The 26890-nt window shown below is 35.8% G+C and overlaps 1 protein-coding gene across 36 annotated transcripts in view; it reads left to right on the plus strand.

Moving 5' to 3' along the window:
- PTPRD (protein tyrosine phosphatase receptor type D) overlaps window positions 1-26890 on the plus strand; it is a 1169657-nt gene that overhangs the window by 730245 nt on the left and 412522 nt on the right. The gene's annotated exons all lie outside the window — the stretch shown is intronic.

Below are 26890 nucleotides of genomic sequence, written 5' to 3' on the forward strand. Positions count from 1 at the left end.
TTTCTCTCTTTCTTTCTTTTTTCCCCAGATAACAAATATAACAAATAATTAGCAATTGAATGAGAAAGTGAAGATTACCCCACTCTTTCTTTTCGCATGTCCAAAAATATTTGCAGGAAGATACTTGCAAATTAGTCTCCCCTGCCTCTGAGGCAATCTTAAGAGATTGCACAAGGACTTAACTTCCAAATCACTGCACAGCCTCCAGCACAGAGGATAAAATATGTTGTGATTATGGTTCAAATAGTTGGCTCTCGCATGCTGAAGGCCCACCTTTTAATTGCTGCTCTAAAGGATGCATAAAGGAATTAGTAATGAGATAGCAAACTAGTCTAGCATATAATGCTGTGGCCTGTACGTAATAATGAGTATAGCAGCTGGCAGACAGTGCACATGACATTAGAAATTAGAATATTTTGGTCTTCCTTTTTTGTCTGCTGTAGAACAGAACTTCAGAGCAAAAGGAATTCTTCAGTGGTTAAACACAAACTTACATAAGCAATTAAACACAGACACACTTCATACTCACACATGCACATTTAACATTTTTGCATTGGCATGGTTTACAGAGTACCCTTTCTTTTGCACGATGAAAGAGGTACCGATTTTGTATTCCTTATCAAATACATGAGCTTTTAATTTGGATTTCAACCCAGTACAGATTTCTTAGGCATAAATATTTTCATTCTGGTTTATATAATTTACCCTCCAAGATACCTTTCTAAAAAAATCTTCTTTTTCCTTTGCAAAATATTGTTTTGCAAATGGAGTTTTCTGGACATAAGACTCATGCTTTACTTATAGAACTTATTCATCATAGCATAGAAGAAGTAATTAGGGAACTAGCTGAAAAAAATGGGCACAAAATTAGAATACTTGTTGAATACAGTTGCTTTGAAATCTGCTTCAGAGTAACAACTGTTTACTTTTAAAAATACTTTGGTGCAGTGTGATGCTAATAGAAGAAAAAGACAATTTTGAAGGGTAAATCTAAGCAACATTTAAAAGGGAAAAAACACCAAAAAAAAAAAAAAAAAACAAAAACACCCAATCAAAATACCCCCATAGATGATAAACAATTGTTAAAAAAAAAAGATGTATTGTTCTTTCCTATTGCAAGATATGTAATTGCCATTGCCATTGAATGGCAATGGGAAGGTTTATGAGACAATATCAATACATATTCCCCCACTAGCAGCGCTGTATTATGAAAACAAGAACAATTTTAACCAAGAGATTTGGATTTAATGTAGTAATTTTCTGGGTCCATTGCAGTTCTTGGTGTCCTTAACTATTGGTTTTCTACAAGTAGTGGAATCAAACTACAAGTGTGGAATCATCAGCAGATTCTGTTGCTTCACAAAAAGTTGTTCTGTTCATACAGGTGTTAAAGCACAGTATGCAGATAGAGATAATATGTCCAATAGCAATCTAGATGGTAAAAATATAAAATCTGTAATAAAAATTCTAACAATACGATTGTTTGGGTTGGAAGAGACCTTTAAAGGGGCCTAGTTTGAAAGTCTCTGCCGTGGACAAGGACATCTTCCACTAGATTAGATTGCTCACTTCCCCATACAACCTTGTCTTGAACACTTCCAGTGATTGATTATCCAAAACTTCTCTGGGCAAGTCTCTGTCCACCCTCCCTGAATAAATTTCTTCCTTATTTAATCTAAAGCCATCTTTTTGCAGTTTAAAGGTGTTGCCTTTTCCTCTCACTACAAGTCTGGGTAAAGAGTGTTTCCCCATTTTTCTTAGAATCATAGAATCAGAAAGATTGGAAAACTCCTCCAAAGACCCAATCTCTGACTTATCACTACTACCTTTCCAAGACCATAGCACTAAGTTCCATGTCCAGCCATTTCTTGAACACTTTCAGAGATGGTGGCTCCACCACCTCCCTAGGTAGCCTGGTGCTTCCTTGATAACCCTTTTGATGAAAAACCTTTTCCTACTTTCCAATGTACATGTTCCCTAGTGCAACTTGAGGCCATTCACTATCATCCTTGCTGCCTGGGAGAAGTCAGCATCCCTCATCTTCCTACAACTTCCTTTCAGGTAATTGCAAGGAGTGAGAAGGTCTCACATCAATCTCCTTTTCTCCAGGCTAATTGTAAGTTCCAGTACTTCTCTAGGCTAATTACAATTCTCCCAATCCTCTTATGCACTCCTTTATGTACTGAAAGCCCATAATAGAGTCTTCCCAGACCCTTCTCTTCTGCAAGATTATTAACTTCCATTGTTGCAGCTTTTCTTCATAAAAAAGATGCTATAGCCTCCTCTGTACACTCTGACAGATACGTGTCTTTTTTGTGTTGGGAACACCAGAGCTGGATCCAGTACCCCAGGTCAGCTCTCACCAGAGCAGAGGAGAAGGGCAGAATCACCTCCCACAATCTATTGGCCATGCTGCTTTTGGTGAAGTCCAGAAAACAATTGGCATTTCTGGCAAATGCCTATTGCTGGTTCATACCTAAGCTTTTATCTGCGAATATCCCAATTTTATCTTCTCAGGGCTGCTCATCTCCTAGTCTTTAATGCTATTATTTATTGCCCTGGCCCAGGTGCAGGACCTGGAACTTAACTTTGTTGAAAGTCGTGAAATGTATATTGGTGTGTTTATTCAGCCTGTAAAAGTCCCTCTGGATGGCATCCCTTCCTTCTAGCATATCACTGCACTGTTCAGCTTGCTGCCTGTGGTGGCATGGCCTGGGCTGCATGCTGACCAAATCACTCTACTACTCCTTTCTTAGACAGAAAGGGTTAGAAAAAATAAGATGGGGAAACCCCTTCTGGGTTAAGATAAAGGAAATTTGAAAAAAGGAAAAGTAAAGGTCATGCATGAAGAACCAAAGAAAAGATTTTATTTTCTGCTTCTAATAAGCAATGACCAATAACTTACTGAGAAGCAGGACTTCAGCACATTTATTGGTTGTTCTGGAAGCAAACAATGTAAATAGCAAATCAACCCCCTCACACTGTAGGTGTAGGTAACCTCACACATGCACCCACAGACACGCACCCACACACACCACCCCTACCACCTCTTTTTTATCTTTTATTGCTGAGCAGACATCATATAGTATGGAATATCACTTTGGTCACCAGCTGTACTGGCTATGTCACCTCCAAGGATCCAGCCTACTGGCAGGTAGGAATGGGAGAATGTTTGAGAGGTGTTGCTGATGCTCTGCTCAGCAAAAGCCAATACACTGGTGTGTTATCAACACTTTTGTAGGCACCATTACAATTCACAGTGCTTTGAGGGCTGCTGTGGGGAGATTTAACTTCATTTTAGCTGGACCCAATACTGTGCTATCTCCAAACTTGCTGAGGATGCACTACATTCCACTGTGCCTGTCATTAATAAAGATGTTGGACAGTGCCAGCCCCAGTAGACACTCCTGACAAATTTCACTTTAACTGATCTCCATTGGAACATTGAGCTGTTAACTGCAGCTCTTCATATGCAAGCATTCAGGTAGTCTCTTTCTTATCCAAGAATGCACCCATCTTTAGTACACCTGTATATTTCTAATTTGGCAGCGAGAATGGACCATATCAAAGGCCTTATGGAAGTCAAAGTAAATTCCATCAAGTCCTATTCTCATACTTTTCCAGAGCAGACATTCCACTGCAGAGGGCCATTACTTAATCAGGCACCATCTGCCTTTGGGGAAGCCATTTTCATGTCTTTCATGTGCCTTGAGGTAGATGCCAGGAGGAACTGTTCCACGACTTTACTAGGCCTGGGGTAAGACTGATAGATTGGTATCTGTCAGCAAACATCTGCTCTATGACTGCCTTTGTTAGTTTGGCCTCTAATTTTCACTCATACACTCCAGATCTCTGCTAGGCTGTTTTTCAGCGGCAATGGATTTTTTTTTCCATACAGAAATGGAAATCATCCAATCATCCAATAATCTTTTCAATCGTAGAGGGGAACCCCATTAACCTTTCCATCTCTGTCTATCATAGACAGAGTGGCCAGCCTCTTCCAGCTGTCTGTCCTGCACAGTTTTAGTCATTGTATGAAGTGCTCTAATAATGCGGTTCATTTCACCAAGTCTCAGCAATAGTGATCAGGCCATAGTTTTCCAGATGCACCAGAGAATGGACTAGTGTGACATTGTGAAATGCATTGGAACCCTGCAGGTCATTTCAAAGAAGGTAAAAGGATAACAAAACTGTTCTATAAGGAAATCCCATTTCCAAGATTTGTATTAGATTTTCAGCTTCATCAGTGACACCTGACACATTCAGAAAGAATTTGGGTATTCCTTGAGGTTATTAGTGCTTCTTGTTCAACAGCAGAAATGAAATGGTGGACATAGACAAGGCAGCTCTCAGGAGCCAGGTCACATAGGATTTCAGAAATACTTGTTAACATCTACATTTCTGTAGTTTATGTCTATATTGAATGATCTTTTTGCTATTTTCATGGAAGAAGCTCGTAAAGCATGGTTAGGCCACTTTAAAAAATAACTATCAATAGTGGCACAAAGCAGGTTTTACTATTAAATTGTGAAAGTGCAACTTTAATAGAGTTTGATCACAAAGTTCATTCAATTGCTTAGTACAGAGTTGTGGTGGTTTAATACCAACAGGAAATTAAACCTGAAGTCAATCCAAGAAGTCAATCCCATTCCCCCAAACCCTCCAGTAAGAGTGCAACAAAGAAAGAGACTATGGATTGAAACAACAATTCACTGAAAGCAAGAAGCAATGGAACAAGAAACACACAGTAACAGTGGTGATATTAATAACAAAAATGTGTAAAAAGAGAAGGTGTTTTAAACACTAAAGATGTTCGCCATCTTGACTTAGTTCCACATGGCCACCAAGACAGAGACAAATTGCGGGGCACTTCCCATGGGTGACACCACATGGACCTCAGGACAATGGCATGATGGTGGCTGCTCCTGTGCTCAGCACCTCTCAGCTTCCTGGGGCAAAACCATGATGATGGGTGGTTCCACAGCTAGCTTTTCCCAACACCAAGCCTGGGAAAATGAAAAAAAAACTATGATGGACAAACCTCCATCAATCAAAAGGACAATGAAAAGCTATATTGTCTTTGTTGCACTGTGCTGCCCATTTCCAGACCACTTCGCTCCACTGAAGCTCAGGCTCAGCTAGGATTTGCTGCAATTATAACACTGACTTTATTATCAATTTCCAATAGCAACGTTAATACCATAATTCATTCACAAGCACACACAAGAGGCAAAAAGATGTATAAATATAGTATGTAAAGAAACCCATCAAAAATTCTGCCCAGTCAGTGAAATACTCAGATAAAATCCCATCATGTTTCTCAACAGGCATGGCTTATACCTCAAGGACTATGTATGTGCATAGGAGTGGGTAGCCATCTAGGACTCATCATCAGTGAAAGAAAGTCTTTTGGGTATTGAAAACTTAAACTCTAAGTGAACCCAAAACTTGAGCGTTAGTCAGCTCCAAAGGGCATCCCACTCAGTGGGATGTGCTGCTACAGCCTGCTGAAGTCCAGGAGAGATCAAAGGATCTCATTTAGGGCCCCCTGTTATGAGATGCTTGGCTTTAGTCAACACTAAGATTCCATCCTGGTTGTAAACCAAGCTGGTAACTACTGGATTTTTTTTTTCCAAGAAGTCTAACAGCTATGGTATTGAGCTACAATTCAGGTAAGTTATTTGCCAAGGGTGTAAAGGATAGCTGTTTATTCTTTTCTCCTGACCTTGGTTAGACAACTGATATTTTTTTGAAGTCAGAATTATTCCCACCTTTACCATGCAAGAGCTCTTGCTGTGATTCTTCACCACCCAGTTGGTATTATAAAGGGGTGTGTCTTTGCTCAGATGGTTTGTTCAAGACTTACCAGGAGCTTTTGAGGTCCTAGAGCAAGACAGAGGAGGGGGTAGAGGATACACCACCACATAAAGGATTATGCCTGGCCTATATCTTTGGCAGAAGGTCACAATGTTGGTGAATTTTCTTGTTTCTTTCCTTCTCCATTTATTTCTTAATCAAAAGACCTGGTGAGAATGATATAGAGTGGACATGATGTCAGTGGTGACTTTGTCCTCTTCTAAAACCAGCAAAATTTTTTCCTTTCGCTTTGCCTGTCAGCAAAGCTGTCTGAAAAGAAACCATTGCTTGCTTTTTAGTACATTTCTCCTGCTAAAGCAATTTCTTCTTCATCACATCCTTGCTCGCTTTTCAAAACGTTTTCTCTTTTGGCCCATTTTTCTTCCTGGACAACACAGGCTTAAGGAAGTATGTACAGACACAGATGCAGTAGTTCTATAAAAGAACAATGCAACAATAATCAGGAAGGCAGTTTTTAGTCAACAGATTAACAAAGTAAAATGGCTTTTTCTTTTACTACAGTTCCTATGCACTACATCAATAAGCAACAAGTACAAATAGCAATTTACTATGACATTAAAAATAGACAAAGAATAAAACTACGGAGGTGGTAGGTTACCTTCCCTTGTATCTAAACTCAGATGACAGAATCAGGGAACAATACTCAAACAAAATGTAGACTATCTTTAACAACCATTTTTAAAAACGTGGAGACAGACAGCAAAATTAAATAACTCAATAATTTGTGAATTTGTAAGATGCCAGGTTCTTGTTCTGATGCAACACAATAAACAATGTTGTTTTAGACTCATCTCTGCTGCCTGACACAAACGCAAAGAGTATCTGAGCACTGGTGCCCAGAGCTCACTATAACTGCCTTTTTGCTTGCCCTTGGTCTTTTTCTTTATCCCACTGCCTGCTTATTATTTCTTCCCACACAAAACCTGTAGTCCTTGAAGAAGTAAATGCAGAGATTTAGGGAGATGATCTGCTTCCTATGCAGGTAAGTCTGGTTTTCTTCTTTTTAGATAATGCATAGTATTCAACAGGATAATGGCAACCTGGTAAGGAGAGATACAGTTCCTGTGGCAAGGACTGTCAGCAACCAGCAGCACAGTCAATCACTTCTCTGCAGCTGCTGTGCCAGTTGCTGAAGGACACCTGGCACTAGTCGAGGATTCACAAGCCAGAGTGTCATGCTCCCTGCTCAAATTCATGAGCCAGGCCATAAAGGGGTTGTTGACATTGCCAGCCATTCCCAGCAATGTGGTTATGCTACTGGCTTTACACAGCAATGCTACCTGACAAATTCTAGAACCATGCTCTCTGGGAGACCACTTTTACCAGATAACAAGAGTGATTCAATTCCTGCCGTATTCCACAGTGTCTTATAAAACATGAAAGAGAAGCTGCTTCTCTTTGGTGCAGAATCCAGATATGTTGGCAAGCTAGAGGGCATGCAACAAATAAGCACATATGTGCTATGAGCAGTCCTGCTGTGTGAGGCAGTGTCTTGAGAGCTTGAGAACTGAGCATGTTTATCGATGGCATACAGGTGGCATGGATCACACACAATAGCCAAGGCTGGGCATACCTCCAAAACCAGGTTTTGTGCTATGAGTTTGCCTTTACTGAACTGTGAGGTTAGGTAGTGGGCATGGAAAAGTTGCTCACTGTTGTATTCTTACTACTTCTTTATTCTCCATACTCAGTACATTAATATTGGTTGTCTGGCTAATCAGAAATATGGGTAACTTCCTGAACCCAGAATCACATCTAATGTTGAATGGGAATTAGTCGTTCAACAGTTAGAGCTGTGACTCTGCAGAACTGGGAATTTAATTCAGTTATCTGTGTGTTGGCTTTCTACAGGAGGAGATTGAATAACAGCAGAAATTCCACAATATTAAATAGGCAGAATAAATATATTAAAACTAAAGATTCTCAGTCTCTGTAACAATAGAGGTCAATCAAGAAAATAAGCTATAAAAAACTACCTATTTCCTCTGTGAGAGTTATTTGGCTGATTTTACATTTTCCAGGAATCACTTGTTACCAAACTTATAAATTGAACTGAAATATGCAAAGTGGAAATACAGTTCTTAAAGGAGGAGTAGGGTGAGACAAAGTTAATGCAGAGCTGTGGCTACAATAATATTTAAGAAAACACAGACCTGTGGTATGGGAATTTCCAGCTCTAAGATTTTGTGTTCTGTTTTATTCTATAACTTAGTTGCATGGACTAACATCAATTTTAAAGTATGGTTCAGTTAAAAATATTTCTCCTCCTCCTAAATTGCATTTAGAACTTCTATTAAATTTCATTTTGTACTTTGTTGGTGCAGTGAATTATGTTTCTGCTTTGAAATAATGAGTCTGTCTTTCAAATATTGTTGAAAGGAGACAGAGTATGCTGAAATCTTCAGTTTTCAAGACATTTTTTATGGATCTCTTACTATCTCAATTAAGGTGAGTGGTCTAAACTGAAATCTAGAGTAGAGAATATTAAAATCTCTGAAGAATTAACTGCTACATTCCAGTTGAACATTTTCTTCTCCTCTTTGTTAGCTGTCCTAAAGGCAAACCTCTTCGCCTTGAACTTTCTCTGTACCCTTAACTGGCATCTTAAGGGATTGTTAAATATGGGTCTGTTCAATCTTCTGTCAGTTCAGTCAGGACCTTGAAATTATATTTTCTTTCTCACTGTCATGAGTACCATCGTCTAGCATAGTTTCAACTTACTACTTTATAGTAGCATGGCCATTTCCACCATTTGATTTGGACAACAAAATTATGCATTAGAGGGATGTGCATTATGAAATAGCACATCAATTTAATGCCCCAGAAAACTTAGATTTCACAGTACCATGCCCTCAAAACAAAGTAAAGCCAACATTTGCAGAGGTAAAAGCTTGACAATGCTTCAACTGCTGCAGAAAACTGCTGAGCATGTGGGAATTGAGTCCGTATATAAATATTACATACCCCAAAACTCTGTGTAAACATCAGAAAGAATGTGGCTTAAATTAACAAGAAAAGGAGTTCCATGATGAAGAAGTCACTCTCTAGCCGATTAATTGGACACTTAGTTACAGACAGTCTGACACATGTGTTTTCAAAAATTTGGGCTGCGGGGTTTTATTGGTTATTGGTAGTGGCTTTGTTTTGGGTTTGGTTTTTTTTGTTGTTGCTGTTTTTTGGGTTTTTTTTTTTCCTTTTTTAAAATCTGTCAGATTCTTCATGGTACTTAAACATAGTTTGAAGTATTTAATTTCCTTGGTGGTTTCCTTAAAGTAAATCTTTCATGAAAGTCTCTACAAGTGTTGTATTATTTATCTGAAGCTAGTCTCTCAAACTGGTCTTTTGGATGCATATGCAACTAGGCATACTTCTTAAATCTGACTTCTATTAAATCATAATTCATTTCAATTCTCCTTTGCTCACTTCTTGAGTAAATAACCATGTACATTAAAAGAACTCCACCAAGTTCTGTACTTACGATAAAAAAGTTTGTATTAGGTATTTTCATGACATTGAGACGTTGGTAGAAAAATACCAGGTTTTAGCCTTAAAGACAACAGGGCGTAGGTTGTGATTAACAATTGCTTTATAGAGCATTTATATTTTAAATACATTATTTTTAGCTATGTCAGGATGATATTTTTCCCCAAATACTATTTGAAGCAGATCTTGCTATAGCATGGATTATTATTTAGGTAGATTTCATTCATGAAACTGAATGACTATTTTTGCATATAACTGCTGCTTGTCTTCTGGTAACTAAAAAAGGCTCACTAACTAAAGACATAGAAAATATATCTTTAAACACACACATAGAGATAGTGTTCCAGAGCTAAGGAAAGTAGCCATATTTTTCTTTTAGAGAAGTAACAGTCCGCCTGCCCTAGTTCTCTGAATAGACTTGACTTCTTTTCTTTATACATAATTATGTTTGACATTAAAAGTATAACTTCCCATGGGAGAATGAACTCCACATTTAAGCAGTCAAAGGAGACAGTATAAAATAAATATGATTAACACTTCTGGGAAAACACAATCATATAAAGCATTTGTTTCTCAGTTAGTCCTGAATACATTCTAATTAGCTTTGTTTTTTTCCTGTAGGGCTCACTCCTGATTACACAGTATCATATTTATTTTTTCTAGATTCAGTATTTGCACTAAGTAACTCTAGGAATTGCAAAGACTCATATATAATTTTTTTATTTTGAAATGTTTGGTTTCATTTTTCTTTCTTTTTTTTGCTATCTCCTACCTGTTATTCCACCTTTCTCTGTGTTTTCTGTTACTCTTTGAACATTTAAGGACTCTGTCTTATTACAAAACAATGCATTAAAAAAAAAAAAAAAAGGAAAAATTGAGCTTAAAACATTAATTCTGAAAACTGTTCATTAATTCAGAATTGTGTTCTACTTTTTCTAATGCACTTTTAAGGTAAACACAGCATGGGCACTAGAGGGATATTAATATTTTTTAAAAATTTAAAAGAGCGTGAGAAGTGACATCACACTGGCAAGGCTAGAATATGGAGATCTGCATCACAGATCTTTCTCAGCTACTGTTTACTGATGATTATGTGATGTTGGTGACATCCATTCACTTTTTATTGGACAGCACCTATTATGGCTGGCTATTTAAGATTGCACAAGTACAGCAAAATCCTCAGATGAGCAAGACAGCGGTTTCAGGGTGATTTCCTTTTTAAAAAGAAGGCCAAGTCTGATGAATCTTGAGTAAATCCCAACTGTGTGAGAGCTTGGAAGAAAGTAATAATAGACATTTCCACTGAAAGAAAGAGAGCATCAGTGCTCTCTTTCTCATTTTTTTCAATAAGTCCTTTTCTTAGTTGCCTGGTTCCAGCTTCTTATTTCATTCTTCTCCTCTATGTCCATCTTATATCCAGATCTCTGTGCCAGAATCACTCATGACACCATCGTCCTTCTTTCCCACCAGCTTTCAGTTCTAATTTCACTTTTTTCCCACCACTGTCTCACCCCTCTCAGATCTATCTTTCATTTCTCTGCTTTGTCACTCATGAAGCCTGGATAACAGATAAGAGACATTGAATTCTTTAATGAGGCCTCTTTTATGCCCTTCACACTGATACCCTGGACGAGCACAACCCCTACAAGTATAGACTGTAAGTGGAGGATTTGATTGCCAAGTTCTTTAAGTTGGTTCTGATGATAGGTGAAGATTGATCTTTCAGGTGCTTTTAATTTATCCAACTTGCTTAATTATAGTCAAAGAGATGGTTCATCAAGATCTTGGTTCCCTTGACAATGTTCCATTTTTTCCCTGAAAAACAGGAAGATATAAGTGAGCAGCAGTGGGTTGGGGTGTTTTTTATTTTTTAAAACAAATTAGAAACATGTTTATAGTAAAATTCTCTTTGCAAAATTTTTCATCAAACACAGGGAATACTTAACTCCAAACAGTTAAAAGTTTGCCTATGTTTATTAAAGATCTGACAAAACAATCCAACAGTGAGGCTTCTTACGTAGTTATAGGCTAAACCTGTTAAGATTCTTAATCTTGGACAATGTACAAAGATGAAGGAAGATACCTAGAGCATTTTCTGGCTTTTGCAGACAGATACAACATGGAGAGAAGGAAGGGTATAAATCAAAGAAAGAAATTCCACTACAGGCAGCTCCTCCAAAGCTGAAAAGATCATCTTTTTTAGGGATAGTAATCAGACAAACTTATATTGGAAGTACTTTTCTCTAGGGCATTGATTTTTGTTACCATAAAGGTGTATGTCATGGATATAGTCTAACCTGGAAGACTGTGTCTTGACCAATCTGACCCTGAAAAATGTAAGAATATGAGATCAGGTCCTTTTGTCCTGAAGATGTACCATACTTCAGCAGTTTCAGCTTGCTTCAGGCATGCTGCTTGGTCTTGCTCAGGAGAACATTTAAGAAAGCAGACAGAAATCTCCAGAGCAAGGTAAGAATTTCACAAGCTTGCATTTTATAATCTTATTTAACCTTCTGAGTTTTTTCCCCTTTGTTCCTGAGTGTATTTGGTAACCTTATAATTACCTACATAGTTTTAAAACCAATGCAAAAGAAAAATCTATTGCCATTAATTATGCAATCATTATTAATGATTTAGATATTTTGATATGGCTAATGCTGCAAATAGAATCACATTTAATCAGGAAGCCAGAGCACAAAAGTTGGATTTCATGTCACAGACTTTAAAGTGCACAAGTTCTGAGCACGATTACTGTGGTATGAAATCCATATGCATTTGTGTTGTTTCCATGGCATAAAAAGAGTAATGAGCAAAACTGAACAGAACTTTTTTTTAGTAACATATCAGTTATATAAAATAAATGCTTACAGTTTCAAACTTTTATAAAAGCTTTTTTATGCCATTTTAGAAAAGGACTGGAACATGATGCATCAGCTTTACTAAAGGGGATGGATAAAAGATGAAATAAAGATGAGACTCACCAGAAAATAGCTTTCCTGACCTCATCCGGCTTCTTTCTTTCCCTGCAGAGCTGTATTTCCATGCTGTCCAGGATCATTGTTATAGCAAATTGACCAACTAGAGAAATCTTAAATATAAAAATTACTGAGGTACTCTTCTGTTCTTTATGTTTGGGATGCACATAATTTGTATTCCTCACTCTACAATATAAATATTTAAAAGTGAGTTTGTGGAGATAGATGCAAAAGTACATGGGACACAACGTACCTTAAATTTTCAATTTTCTTGCATCATTCACAATCTAAAAGCATGATGATGCAGTGATTCATAGTTGTCTTTCAACAGCAGCAGTTAAAAATGCAAGTGAATGTTTTCAAGCTTAGGCTCAAGAAAATGCAAACCATCCTTACATCAACATAGTAAGAAATATAATTCTTATATTAAAATAGATAAAATATTTTACTGTATTAGAAAATAATTTTAGAGTAGATATTTTATAATATATTTTATAAAATGTAGTGAGGAGAAATGAGAAAAAATACAGTGAAAATCAGAAAAAAGAATAGAGTATTTTTCCATTCATCTGACACTTATCAGTTGTGATTTTGACAATTTTCGAAGTATTGTCAAGAGATCTTTTAGTTTTATTTTTTTATGTCATTAACAGGCATAAAAGAAGAAATTTTAATGATTTTTCTATCTGTATCATTAATGTTTCATGGTATAGTAAACTTTTAAAGCTGGGACACTCTAGAATGTTTTGATCATGCACTACTGTCATGGTTAAAACCCAGTCAGACACAAGCCCCATGCAGCTGATCACTGACTTCCCCACCAGTGGGATCAGAGAGAGAATCAGAGGAGTAATAAAAGCTAGAAATCCTGTGGGCTGAAATAAAAACAGTTTAATGGGAAAAGCAAAAACCATGAACACAAGTAAGCAAAACAATGAATTCATTCAGTTCTTCCCATGGGCAGGCAGGTGTTCAGCCAGCCGCAGAAGAGCAGCACCCCATCCTGCATGACAGTAACTTGACAAGACAAATGCCATCACTGCATATGTCCCCCTCGCTCCTTCTTCCCCCCACTTTATCTACTGAGCATGATGCCACATGGTCTGTAATATCCCTTGGGTCAGTTTGGGTCACCTGTCCTGGCTCTCTCCTTCCAAACTCCCACGCACCCCCAGCCTCCTCACCAGTGTGGAGTATGAAAAGTAGAGAAGGCCTTGGCTCTGTGCAAACCCTGCTCAGCAATAACAAAACCAGCTCTTTACTATCAACCCTCTGTTCAGTGAAAATCAAAACTGAGCCAAATACCAGCCACTGTGAAGAAAATTTACTCTACCCCAGCGAAAACCAGCACAGCTATCAAAAGGAGATAGCTGAACCCTGTCCTTACCTACAAGATCATTGTGGTCTTAGTTTCAACCACCAAAACCTACATTTATCATCTGGTATTTGTTTTCATTAATTAATGTTTGCTTTGTCTTTTTTAACTCCCTGCAGAAATGCTATTTGTGGTACAGCATATCAGCATTGCTCAACTCTTTTCATTAGGGACTCCCATGGTTCTTTGCTATTAGTAGGAAGCACTACTTACTCTTCTTCATCAATACCTGTTCTGTCCAAAGAGGAAGATTGTTCACCATGTGTACTAAAGGATCCCTAAAGCATGGGGTTTATTGTACATGTGCACTGATGTTTCCTGATTATTTTATCCTTCTAACAAAAGAGTGCAGTTTGACAGCTAGCTGCATGGAGAAATGCTGCCATTTTTTAGACACACTCAAGAGAATCAAGGGAATAGATTAATTGCTGTAATGGTGGTATCTGACAGCCAAATTTAAATTTCCTGGGAACTGGAAAAGGATTTAGTTGTGCCCCTCTGCTCTATTATGCACGATCAGTAAGTTCAGTATGACAAGAGATGAGCTGAAATGACCCTAGCATAAGAAATTCACCTACTTCTCATTATTCCTTAACCCCTTTAGGACTTGGGGTAAGGAAGTGGAAGGAGGCAGCCAGGGGAGTGGTGGTGGATGAAATGTTTAGGCAGAGGAACCCAGCTGAATAAATTGTTTTTGTGAGCCACAAATCACCTAGGATGGAAGGTGAGGAATATCTTACAGCAAGGAACTTTTTTAAAAGGTATGCTACACAGCTTCTCTTAGAGGATTTTGAAGATCATGTACTGCTATTCTTCTCAGTCACAATCCCATCTCATGAACTATGTTGTCATCTCTGTCATGTGACAGGAGTAGAGGCAAATGCTGTTCTGCCAGGTATGGTTTAGCCACAAATCAAAGATTTGTCCCCGGTTCATTAGCACAGTGTGGAAGCTGTGCTACTTGACAAGGTATTCATGCATAACATGTCCAGGCATGACATTCCCCATGTTAATGTGCAGGGCTGACTGTTTGAAAGAAAGGTTGTGGAACCAGCACAAAGTGAACAGCAAAAAGTGGGCTGCAAAAGTCATCCATTGTTTCTACTGCAGTGCAACTGTGAGCTAATATAAGTAGAGCAAGCTGCCAACTTCCACAGCTATGTGTTTCCCCTCCCTGGAATTTAAAATAGATTTTTTTAATGCTGCACTAATCTGCTAAAATTGTAAATGCCAATAGATTATAGGCTGCATAATGAAGGGGGGAAAAAAAGTTTATCTACTCTAGCAAAACTGGAAGGAAGTTTTCTAATTTTAGGTTGCTAATTTGACGCAATTGTTCTTCAAAGAGAGGTGACATTTCCACTAGCTAATGCAAAACACACCTAAGTTTCCTGGTCTGTAGATTCAAAGACACACAGTTTATCCTAGTTGTCCCTAGGCACAGCAGCAGTGTCACCACTTACCCTTGCAAGGGTTTTGAGCTAGTTCTTGAAGTGAATAGACTCCGTGATGCCTTGAAGGGAAAGGATGAAAGCTGGATTGGCAGAGAAAGCAGAGGGATATGCCATGGATCCCTTTCACGTTTTGATTTAAAACTTTGGAAAATACAAGTAATTCTCAGTTTTCATGCCCACATTTTTTAGCAATTATTAAATAAAACTAAAACACATCCACTACCTTCAAAAATGATGCCTCTGTGTGTGTAGAGCATATGATGATACCCAGGCATATAGTGCAAAATGTTTAAAAAAGTAAGAGCTAAAATTCAGACCTCTTCTGTTTTTATGAGAGAACATTTATGGATTTCAAGGACAAAGAAATATGTGTTATTTATTTTAATTTGAAGTGCTTTCTATGTTCTCACAGTATCCCTGCCCAGTTTTCTCTGACATATGGATAACCTAAATATTCCAACCTAAATATTCTTGTATTTCAACTGAAAGAGAAAGGAATACATGCTAAAAAATGAATATACTTACTTAATGTATCATTCCTGAAACTACCTATTAATGTAAAATACATGAATCCCAGGAGCAAATTCTATTCAGAGATACAAAGTAAAGTGCTCCTCTGGGCACACCTCCCATTCAGTACAGGTTTTTATGTTTCTGCAGAGTTGTTTTGACATGTACACATACTGGATGATCCTATATTCATCAACATGACAACATATTTCTTAACACCTCGAACATATAAAAAGAAATGGTCCATTTACAGGTTGATGATCATTGAGAAGAATGAAAACCTTAAGTACCAGTTCACCAGATACATTCAGTAGGTTCCTTTCCAATGTGTCACATCGAATAAAATAGAGATTGTAATTTCACAGGTCTCCTTCTTCTATTTTACTTTCCCTGATTTATTACTAAGATTGTACTTTACTTCTAAGCAGAGATTCTTACAGATAAGCCCTTACAGTTGGAATAAGGATAGAAATAGTAAGAGCAAAAATAAAGCACTGAAAATATAGCCCAAAATTTTAAAGTCCTTGTAGCATAATAATATGTGCAAGCAGAAGGTTATCTTTGAGTGAAATTATATAACAGCCTTCAAGGTGATTTAGGCATAAAATGTAGATTTTACTTTTTAGTCAAAGAATATGAATGCAGTTATTAAAATATTTTTTGCTAATACATTTTAATTATGTTTATGGAGGTGTTTTAGTCATAGAAGATGGTAAAATTGAAAAAAAACCCCATGGTTCTTAAATTTGGTTTTATTTTCATAATAATAAAATGCTGAATTTATTTTCTGGGAAAGATAAGTTTCTTTTTTTGCCATATCTTTAAAAATAATTTTCCGACCTCCCTGAAAATTTTTGGATTTTTTTTGTAAATTCAGTATTAAGAAATTCACTTAGTTTTACATGTTTACATGTAGTCATGAGCAAAAATGAACTCAAGGGTGTAATTAGGAGTTTTCATAAAATAAAGTTTCAACTGTCAGCCTTCACTGAAGAGAAATGTCTTGTATAAGAGAGCTCAATGTCACCACTTAATAAGACCAAGTCAATAAAACATGAATATAACAGAAAGAGTAAATCTTCTGTTGATTTGAGGATATATTTAATGTGATTCTCCTCATAAATACTTTTCTTTCTCTCTTTTTTTTTTTTTTTTTATAATTTCTCTGACTGCTTGTGTTGATTGTATCTGAACTGATGCTGTTGGTTAGAGTTTGCAAATGGACCCAAAAGACTTAGAGGACAATATCATTTTCAGAACATTTTGTGTGCTGTGAAAGCTAAATATATACAAATACCAGGGTCACTGATTGCCATCCTCAAGCTTTTGCTGGTCTGACCTTGTTTCAAGCACAAACACAGCTAATTTCTGCGAGCAGTACGACTGCTGTGTTAAACAGCTGAGTTGCAGTGAGCCACCTCCTCACACTGTTTTTTGGCCATGCTTTGAGGGCTGTGCTGCATTCTGTTCTAGCTGTGCTTCCACCAACCAGGTGACTGATACTATTTGCCTATGCCATCTTGCATAATTTAATACAACATTCTGTCACCTGAAATGGTTCTTTAGCCTACATATAACTTTTGCTGTCATGGCAAGACTGTTCCTTGTACCTGAGGTAACACATTTTATGTTTTCTGTGATATCTCTCTGTAAGTCCTATCAATCTGCAATCTGTGGTACAGACCAATATGCTCTCAAACAGCACCAAAAAAGTGTTAAGTGCTTTTGGAAAATACAACACCTTTAAGTAATAAGTGTAGGAAAGCAGGCTAAATGAAAGTAACCTTCGTCTCTTTTGCTTCTTACCAATGTGTTGTCTGATGCTGTATCACTTTGGATAGAACTGTGTCATTTCTGTAAGCAGTGCAGACTCATCAGTCTTCTTCTTAAACATGCCAGGGCTGTACTCCAAAGAATTATGGCTTGTGCAATGGAGAGGTTGAAAATGTAGAGGAGATGATAACTACAATCATTTGCATTTGAAAAATCCAATTTTATATCTCCATGCATGGGGATTTTATCATATGCAGGAGAGAGAATCTTAGAAAATCAGCTTAATATCATATGATGAGGGAAACAGCAAAACTGAGACAGCAAGTGCCTACAATACACTATCTGCACTGGAAGAGGAGCACTCTACTACAATATATTGCAGATGTATTGTTTCAACAGTGTTAATGGATTTTGGATATTGACTGTTGCCAGGGAACCACTAATTAGAATACAACAGTGTTTCAAGGTCTAAAAAGTTTTGTCTGTCTAAAAAAAATCTTAAACAAATCCATAAAACAGTTTGATTCACTTCCCTAAAGCCCAGTTGCTAATTTATATCTTAAATAAGAATTGTTAATGCTGTACACATTCTCTCCAAAAGGATATTTGCCTGTCTTTAATTCCAGAATTCTTATTGGAATGTGATTGCTAGCCAGAAAACATAATGCATGCAATTCATAATTTACATGTGAATAGGTGCTGTCCAAAGACAATGCAGCTCTGAATTTGAATAGACCATAGCCATGGACAATGGCTGTTATTGCCAAAAAGGGGAAAAAAAATCCCAAACCAAACCAAAAGTTCTAGGGGATTTACTGTGTGATCAGAATAGATCATTTATTTGGGAAAAAAACAAGAAGCAAGGAAAATAATTAGAAAAAAATAAGAAATACTAGGAAGTTAGGTAAAGTATAAAACTAGGTTAGGAGTGCAGTAGCTCTATTTGACCTAATGGTATAAACCAGACATAGTTTCTGAGTATTTCTTATTAAAAAACAATTACAGCGTGGGGGGAAAAAATGGGACATGCTTCCAGCCCACACATTTTGGGGGGTAGTGTTCATCTGAACATTCAAAAGTCACTAATGAAACAGTCTTTTAAGACTGTTAATAATTGGCCAATTGCAATCTTAAATCTTCCGAGAAGCCCAGTGTTGCCAGGGTAGATTACTAAAGGGATTCTGACAAAGGATACTTTACTATTTTCATAGTAACTACTGGGATGGTGCTGTGGGACCGAAAAAAATCGGGTACGGGATTTTATTCCAGCAATGTAAAAAAAATGTATTAAGGTCTATAATAAGCAGGCCCATCTGTTTGTTTGTCTTCTTTTAATTAATTTTTAACATGCTTTATTTTTCCATTTAAAGATAAATTTACTTCCTAAAGTCCTTTGTACAAAACAAAATCAATCAGTTTAGTAAGAACTCAAAGTTAGCTGCTTTATTAATTGATGCAAGGAGCTGTCAGAAATATGTATTATGGTTGAAACTGGTTCTACAATACTCTTTGTAACCTAAAAGATAACCTAAAAACATTAGATTCTGTCTAAATTTAATCACTATAATACACTTACAAAAGTTCACACTGATCAAACGTTAACAGAACACCACCTTCCTTTTTGTTAATAATTCTCTACTTCCCTTCTTGTGAGAGTTTAGATGGAGTAGTTATTTAAGGTCTAAGGATAATTAAGGCATGAGAATTTGGTGTAAAAGAGGGTAAATAAATGAATATCAGTGCCTCAGTTCCAACAGAAAATAAAATGTTAAGCAATATGTCAGTTTGACCTCCAGAATATCACTTCATTATAACCTGTAACTGTTATAGTTTTCCTTCCCTCAAACTCCTCAAATGAAGAAGTAATTTTTGAATGTGAAGCATAAAATCTATGAGCTTTAAAAAAGAGACTAGATAAACAGCAAACTTTCTAAAATTTACGTTTTTCCTGATATTGAAAAAGTACAGGCTGCACCCACCAGTGTATTTCAATTCTATCCAGAATACACCATCACCTAGTTTTTTCTATTACAATCATCATTCTGTCTATTAAAATTAACTTTACTTGTGGTTGTTCACTTTGTCCAGTAAGGTGACTGAGGTTTTATATTTTCTTAGGGGGGTTGGGTTTGTGCTAAAATGTGTATGATTACATGTACACTTATTTATATTAATGTATGTTGCTACGCCCTATTTAGAGAAGCTACGTCAGGGAAGTTTTATTGCAACTGATTTGTAACACAGTAGTGTATATGTATATTTACCTCTACCATTTTGGACAGATGTAATTTTCAATTGATCAAATGCAGGGAGAGAGGGAAATGCTTTTAGGTTGTGGTATTTATCCAAACATGCACATTATAAAAATGAGGTAGCTAATCAGATGCTCTTAGTTTTATGAAGATACTGGAAACTGCTTTGTTTCTGTGTCAGTTTCGCACAATATTTTACACGTCTTTCTTTATAAGAAAAAAAGGGGTGATGAAAGTGGGAAAAGATTAGCTGGCCAGCTGGACAAATGAAGGTGGAATTTATTAATTAAATATCATTTATCTTTGCTATAGAGCTGATTGATATTGGCTAAGCCTTGAATATGTACTTTTACAGAAAACATTGAAATGATTGCTTATAACACTTTCATCACATTTCTGCACTTGAAAAATATGACAGAAATACATCTAGATTTAAAAAAAAAGTAACTCACAAACTATTTCTTTAATCCTAACTATTTTGTTAGGAAACAAATAGTTTCCTAACAAAAAATAGTTAGGATAACTTCCCAGCTATTTTATCAGCAGATGCTCTGATCTAGTATAAGCTATGCCCTATAAGAAGCCAGTTGTGCTGTTCCATGTAGCAGGTCATATTGTTACTTCTCGTCAGTAATTTTCCAAGTAAGGCTACAATGGCCTACTTTTGTATGGTAGAAATCTGATTAAATTTGATTTCCTGAAAATTAATCATTAGATCTACAATTTTTGGGAAACTCAATGAGATTTGTTGCTTAACATATTAAGGATGAAACAGTATAGACAAAAATTCACTGTGGATATTTTATCAGGATACTCTTTTCATTATGAAGAAACTATTCACTCAGTATTGGTTTCCTAAGTTGACTTTGGCTTATTTGTCAGGGCTTGCTGACTTTCCACATGCTTTTTGAATTCCAAAAGAGGAAGTTTGTTATAAACAGCAAATAAGAATGTATTTGTAGATACATGTTTACAAAGCAGTTTTCTAATCTAATGTGAAAGCTTGAGTCCTGAGAAAGGAGTCTTCCACCCTTACTAAACTCTTTCTTAACGAGAAAAGAAAAAAAGAGAAGAGAAAGAGAAAGAGGAAGAGGAAGAGGAAGAGGAAGAGGAAGAGGAAGAGGAAGAGGAAGAGGAAGAGAAGAGAAGAGAAGAGAAGAGAAGAGAAGAGAAGAGAAGAGAAGAGAAGAGAAGAGAAGAGAAGAGAAGAGAAGAGAAGAGAAGAGAAGAGAAGAGAAGAGAAGAGAAGAGAAGAGAAGAGAAGAGAAGAGAAGAGAAGAGAAGAGAAGAGAAGAGAAGAGAAGAGAAGAGAAGAGAAGAGGTTATTTTCAGCAAAACACTTGCAGGTACCACTGAAATCAACATACAAAATCCCATGACATTTTACTACATGAAAGCACAGGCAGAAGAGTAACACAATCTCAGTAACACAACCTCTAGGTTATTTCCATTAGGATGTTTCTTTTTCATAGATTTCTAGTTTATTCAATTTTCTCCTCACTTTGAAAACACAATACAAAGAGGAATGATACAAGAAAATAGGCAGAGAGTAAATATTTTTTAAAATGCAATTTATTTTTGATGGAACTTTCAACAGTTCAGGAGATGAATTTTCAACTCTTTGTCCTACTCATAAAAAAATTTCAACATTTATGCAATTAAACATATGAAACACTATTTGTGAATAGAAATACACTCACATAAACACACAATAGTACCATCTAACAATTAAAAATAAATGGAAATTTAAAATTTTAACTATTTTCAGAAATTTGGGAAACCATGCTTAATGTCCAGAAGAGATTATTCTGAAGATTAATAAAAATAAATCAAGTCAGTCTCAGTGGAAACAGCTGAGCCCATGTCCGAGGAAACCTATTAGGTTTGGTATGTGTATAAGCAAACAAATCATGGAGTGAAAGGGGTAGTGCATATGAGATGATGCCCATCCTAATAAAATGCATTTCCAGACAGCAATTTGGGCACTCATTTTCTCATCCAACATTTTGAGATGCCTGTTCTTAATTCATACCACTATCTTCACATTCTTCATGGAAGAACTTCAGAACAATGTTTATGTCTTACATGCCTTCTAAAGTAGCTGGTTTCAGGTTAAATTAGCCTGAGTCTTTATTTAGAAGCAAAATGGAAATTTTCTACTTTTGCTTTTTTTCTTAGTCACTGTAACCCTATCACTGGCAGTATTTTTTACACAATCTGTGGCCTGCCTAATTTCCTGTGAGGCTCTACATTCTGCCTAACCCAAGTGACAATCCATATCTTTCTCCTCTGGCTTCTAGCAAAGTTTGTTTTCAAGTAGCTCCTGCATGTGATTCTTTGCCAAAGATGGAGAATTTAGCTGTTTAGAAACTCCATGTGCTGATTCTATTTAATTCAATAGCTGAGCTTTGTATTTCCATAATATAAAGTTCTTTTATTCGTTAATAAAATAGAATTTCAAAATTATCCTTAGGGAATACTTTACCATGTGTTTTAATATTTTCCTGTGGAGCACTTAAAATTCTAGAATTATTATGGTATCTTGACTTACAGTAAAGAAACATTATATTGTGATCAAAATCATTCAAGAATAATAATAAGTAAAAAAACCCAAACCAAACAAAAAAACTAAAGGAAAAAATCAAACAAAACAAAACAAAAAAAGCCCTGAAATACTGCAAAATAATTTTATTTGCCTAGAAAGATTTCAACAGTAATCCAAACTGAATGAATTCTAGGGAATCTCACTAAAAATTTTAGAGGTTTAAATATTGTCTGGAGTGCCTTGTAGACAAGTTTTTAAGCTAATTTTAGCATTTTACGAATTGAGAAGGTCACTATATTTTCTGTTCTCCTGCTAAAAATCTTCTATTTGCATGCAGTTGTTTTTCCTCCTCTTTTACGTATTACATACTTTTTCTCTAAGCCCATGAGCAGTATTAATGAGATGTAATTCTTGCAGAGTTTAAGACTTCATATGAAATCAGTGATATCTGTTTTATTCCAATTTGTTCTGAATGGATAAAACATATTTTTTAGTTACTTCTGTGCTAGCCTATTTCTGTTCAAGAAATTTCATGCAAGCTGTTTTGGAGAACTGAGTTCCCATGTAAAGATCTTACTCACTTGTTGGTGTTTGTGTCACCCACAGGACAAGAAAATTATCGGTAAAACTCTTAGAGAATTAGTAAACAGTTCTTTCAGCATATATTTTTGATGCCTTGCTTGTACAGTGTGTTTCCAGTCACCTTTCTATGCTCATTTGCCTTTTCACAGTTTATCTTAATGAGCATTTTTTTCAATTGCTGCATACTTGATAATGCAAATAAAGAAACAACAATTGCACACCTATTTTCAATTTACAGTGGAGACTATCCTTAGCTCTGAGTTGACTAAGTCTTCTGGATGGGCACAATGAATTTCTGACTCTTCAAGCCATCACCTAAAAGCCAACAAATCCCACATCTCAAAGGAAGATTGGAGTATTCTAGAATAAACAGTAATTAAAATTAAATAAAAAAATCTGTCAACCAGATGGTTTAGAAATTTAAGAGGAATAGATTTTTAAAAAGGTGAAAAAAATTATTGATTCTGATAGTGCTTTGAGACATACTTGTGTTTACTCACATACACTGGTGTAAAGGGTTTGAATTACAATGACCATCTGAAAAATCAAGGTCAAGAGGTAAGCATTACACTTCGTTAAGTTTTCTAATGCTCTAAAAGATAGGCAAGTTTGAGAAAAACTAATCTATTGTCACAATGTCTTCCAGGGTGGGTCAGGATCCTTTTTTAATTCCCCCTCCCCAGGTAAAAACTTACAAATTCCTGCCTCTGGAAAGGATTATTTAGCTTTTGAGGGAACACACCTGGGGCGCTCGCGGAATCCAGGTGCCGTTGCCAGGCCTGTGAAAATTTTCCTACTGTTTTTCTCATCACATGCTAAATTTCTATCTTGCTAAATCAGATAAAAGCAACTTAAAGTCGTTTATTGCAAGGAGCAAATTATCAAACGGGAAGCCTTTGGAATGTTTGGAGGAAACTTTCTCCTTTTTTTTTTTTTGCTTCCCTTTGAATTCTTATAATGTATAACTCCAACTGAAAATTTTAGTATTATATTTCACATTCTACTTGCTTGTTTGTGTCTAAAATTCCCTGAACTCTTGAAAATTCAATTCAGCCAGCTCTAGATATGGTCCTGGACAGAAAGAGTCATAATCTGAGATGAAAGACTGTTTTTTAATTACTTCATTTTCCTATATTCTTTATTTATCTGAAGTCGATGTGTGTTCTCAGTGCTTGAGTACAAGAGACAGAAATCTTGTACAAAATAACAGAAGTTTTTGTTATTTTTTTAGAAGTGCATAATGTGAAGGATATTACGATCCTACCTCCAATTTTCATTTATGCACACAAGCGATATTATGTCTGTATTTATAATTATTTAAATTATTCATCTTCAGTCTCTTACACAAGGTGAATATAATATGCTGTTTAGATATACATTCGATTTCACTCCTGGAAACAAAAAATATTTGAGCATAGCGGAAGCTGTCATTCTGCTATCCTATTGATACATTTTGCCAAACACTCTAAATTCCCAAGTTACAAAGTTCCTCTAATTTTGTAGGGGTTCTCTCTAATCAAAGGTTTTATATTTGTTGGATGGCTTATTTAAACTGTTCAAAATTACAGTTATAATAAATACAGAATATCTGTAAATCCCATAACTCAGTTATCTATTTCATTTCTATATTTCCTTTCATCCTTTTCGATTGGAATTACTTGCACAGACAAAATTTATTCTGTGTGTATGAACTCCAGAATTTATAGTTTGCCCACACACCAGTTTTTTTCTTACAGGATGAAACATCCATAATCAACATATATCTCTGAATAAGGTGTGAGGTTTTTTCTCTTATGTTCAGAGGTCACTGTATGTTCTTGACACCACCATTTATCATGGGGTGACTGAGCATTTGTTCAAATGGGTCTTTCTGATTTAGCATCATTTAGCAGTAACAAAAAGATTGGGTGTATCTAAGGGATCAATTTCACTATAGCAAGACCACTATAAAGGCCAGGAAAACCTGAACATAGTGAAGGATAAATTCAGATAAAGAGAATTTATCTGTTCCTGCCTACATGAGTGTACCTATTTCTTATCTATCCCACACAAGCAATGTTTCCTACATTGTAATTTATCACAGTTCCTCCATACAAAACCATGCACATTATATTGCAAAACCATGAAGAAAGTGTAAAAAGAAAAAAAAAAAAGTGAAAATAATTATTTTTTGAATTTACATTCACCAATTTGATGGGAAAAAGCACATAATTCTGAAATAGTATCTTCAGTACTTTTTGGGAATATGTGAAGAATAAATCTGGACTCTCAAGAGTAGGTATTTCACTTAAACAAACATTTCCTCTGACATTACTTATTGGGATTATAACAACATCAGAGTCAGAGATAATTTTGAAATTCTTAAAATTGAATATATCCTCTGCAGCTCTTTAGACAGTAGGAAAACTACTGAAAGTTCTCACAAAGGCATCCAAATCCTTTAATTGCCTACTTTCCAAATGCATTTGGCTTAAAAAACTCTTTAGGATTTCTTAACACACCTTACAAAGATTAAGCACACTGTCTTTGCATATTAAATAATAAATCATTATTACTATCATGGCAAATTAGTGAACCAGACTGCCTGGATTTAAATCTCCATTAATTAGAATAGTATGATAAGTATGCAAAACACTATAAATACTGAGCATTTTCTCAGCATTAGTCTAATACATTTTTAAGTGAATAAACTCTTTGGCCATCATGGGCATATAAACCCCTCAAATAATATGCTAATCTTTAGTAATGAACCAAGAAAATATTTTTGACTTGGAAACATAAAACATATTTGAATCTTACGGTCTAGGTATAAACTTATGTACAAAGAAGAAGATCCAGAAAAGGGATGGAAATAACATCAAGAATACAGTTATATCTATATCAAAAGGGCACAGAAGTTTATCAGTACTCAGTGAATTTCAGTGGGGCTGAAGACTTGCTTAGGTATTTTAAGAAATACTACCTATGCAATCAAGAGCGAAAAATATAGCAATATCATTGTCAGCAACATATTTGTAAGCAAATATCATTGCTCACAATTATGCATTTTATATTGATCAATAAAACACAATTTTATGAATATCCAAATAAATTAAAAAGGAACTGTTGAAATATCTGCACATATGCATCTGTCATATATATACCTATACCACCTAGATCTAGATCTCTAGATGATAGATATAGACATAGATATAGATATATCTAGATATCTAGATATATACCCCACTGTTTATCTAGACTGATTTATGTCAGTATCTAATGCATCTGTCTTGCACATTGCAGTACAATCCCCAAATCCATATTTTTAAAACTAGGAAAAGGTATTACTTAGAACTGGTTTAAAGACTTTTTATGAAGAATAAGACTTTCTCTGATTCATTGGCTCACACATGAATTCCTATGCAATTTTTATTTTTATTCTCAGAGGGATATTTCAACCTTTACCTTAATAGATTTAGAATTTTAATTTAAAGATAATTTTTATCAATTAATCACATCAGTGATATTTCTCTTTTGAGATGCAGTTTTTCCTCTAGCTATACAGGAGGCTCAGAATAAAGGTCTTCAAAGATAATAGTTTTGAATTACTGTGGACATTTATAAATTCTTAATACCCACTTCCTGTTGCATGCAGTCTCACACATCAGCATTTTACAATAAAATTTAAGGAAGCAGTTTAAAAAGTCAAACAAAATTTAATGATATCAAGTACGTAGGAAAGGCTGTGTTGATATTCCTTGGTACTGCAATAAATTCGTGAGACAATTAAAGGGGCAAGTTGACTAAACTCAAAGGAGCAAAATATGGAATAGTACAGCATGCAGATAGCAATGTCCATCTTTATTTTGCCAGATCCTTTGAATTATCAAACATCTTAATGTGATACTTTTAGCCAAAATAATGAAACAGCTGGAGGATATCAAAATTGGTGATAGATTCACAGCAAATACTGAACAGTTGTCTGATATGAATCTTAAACTACTATCTCTATTCACAGCGTACCAAGTGTAGTTCTCAGTAGCTACCACTGAGCTCCTCAAAGATGGTATAAAGAATCCACTTGA

The sequence above is a fragment of the Melospiza georgiana genome, chromosome Z, assembly GCF_028018845.1.
Source record: "Melospiza georgiana isolate bMelGeo1 chromosome Z, bMelGeo1.pri, whole genome shotgun sequence".
Taxonomy (NCBI): Eukaryota; Metazoa; Chordata; class Aves; order Passeriformes; family Passerellidae; genus Melospiza; species Melospiza georgiana.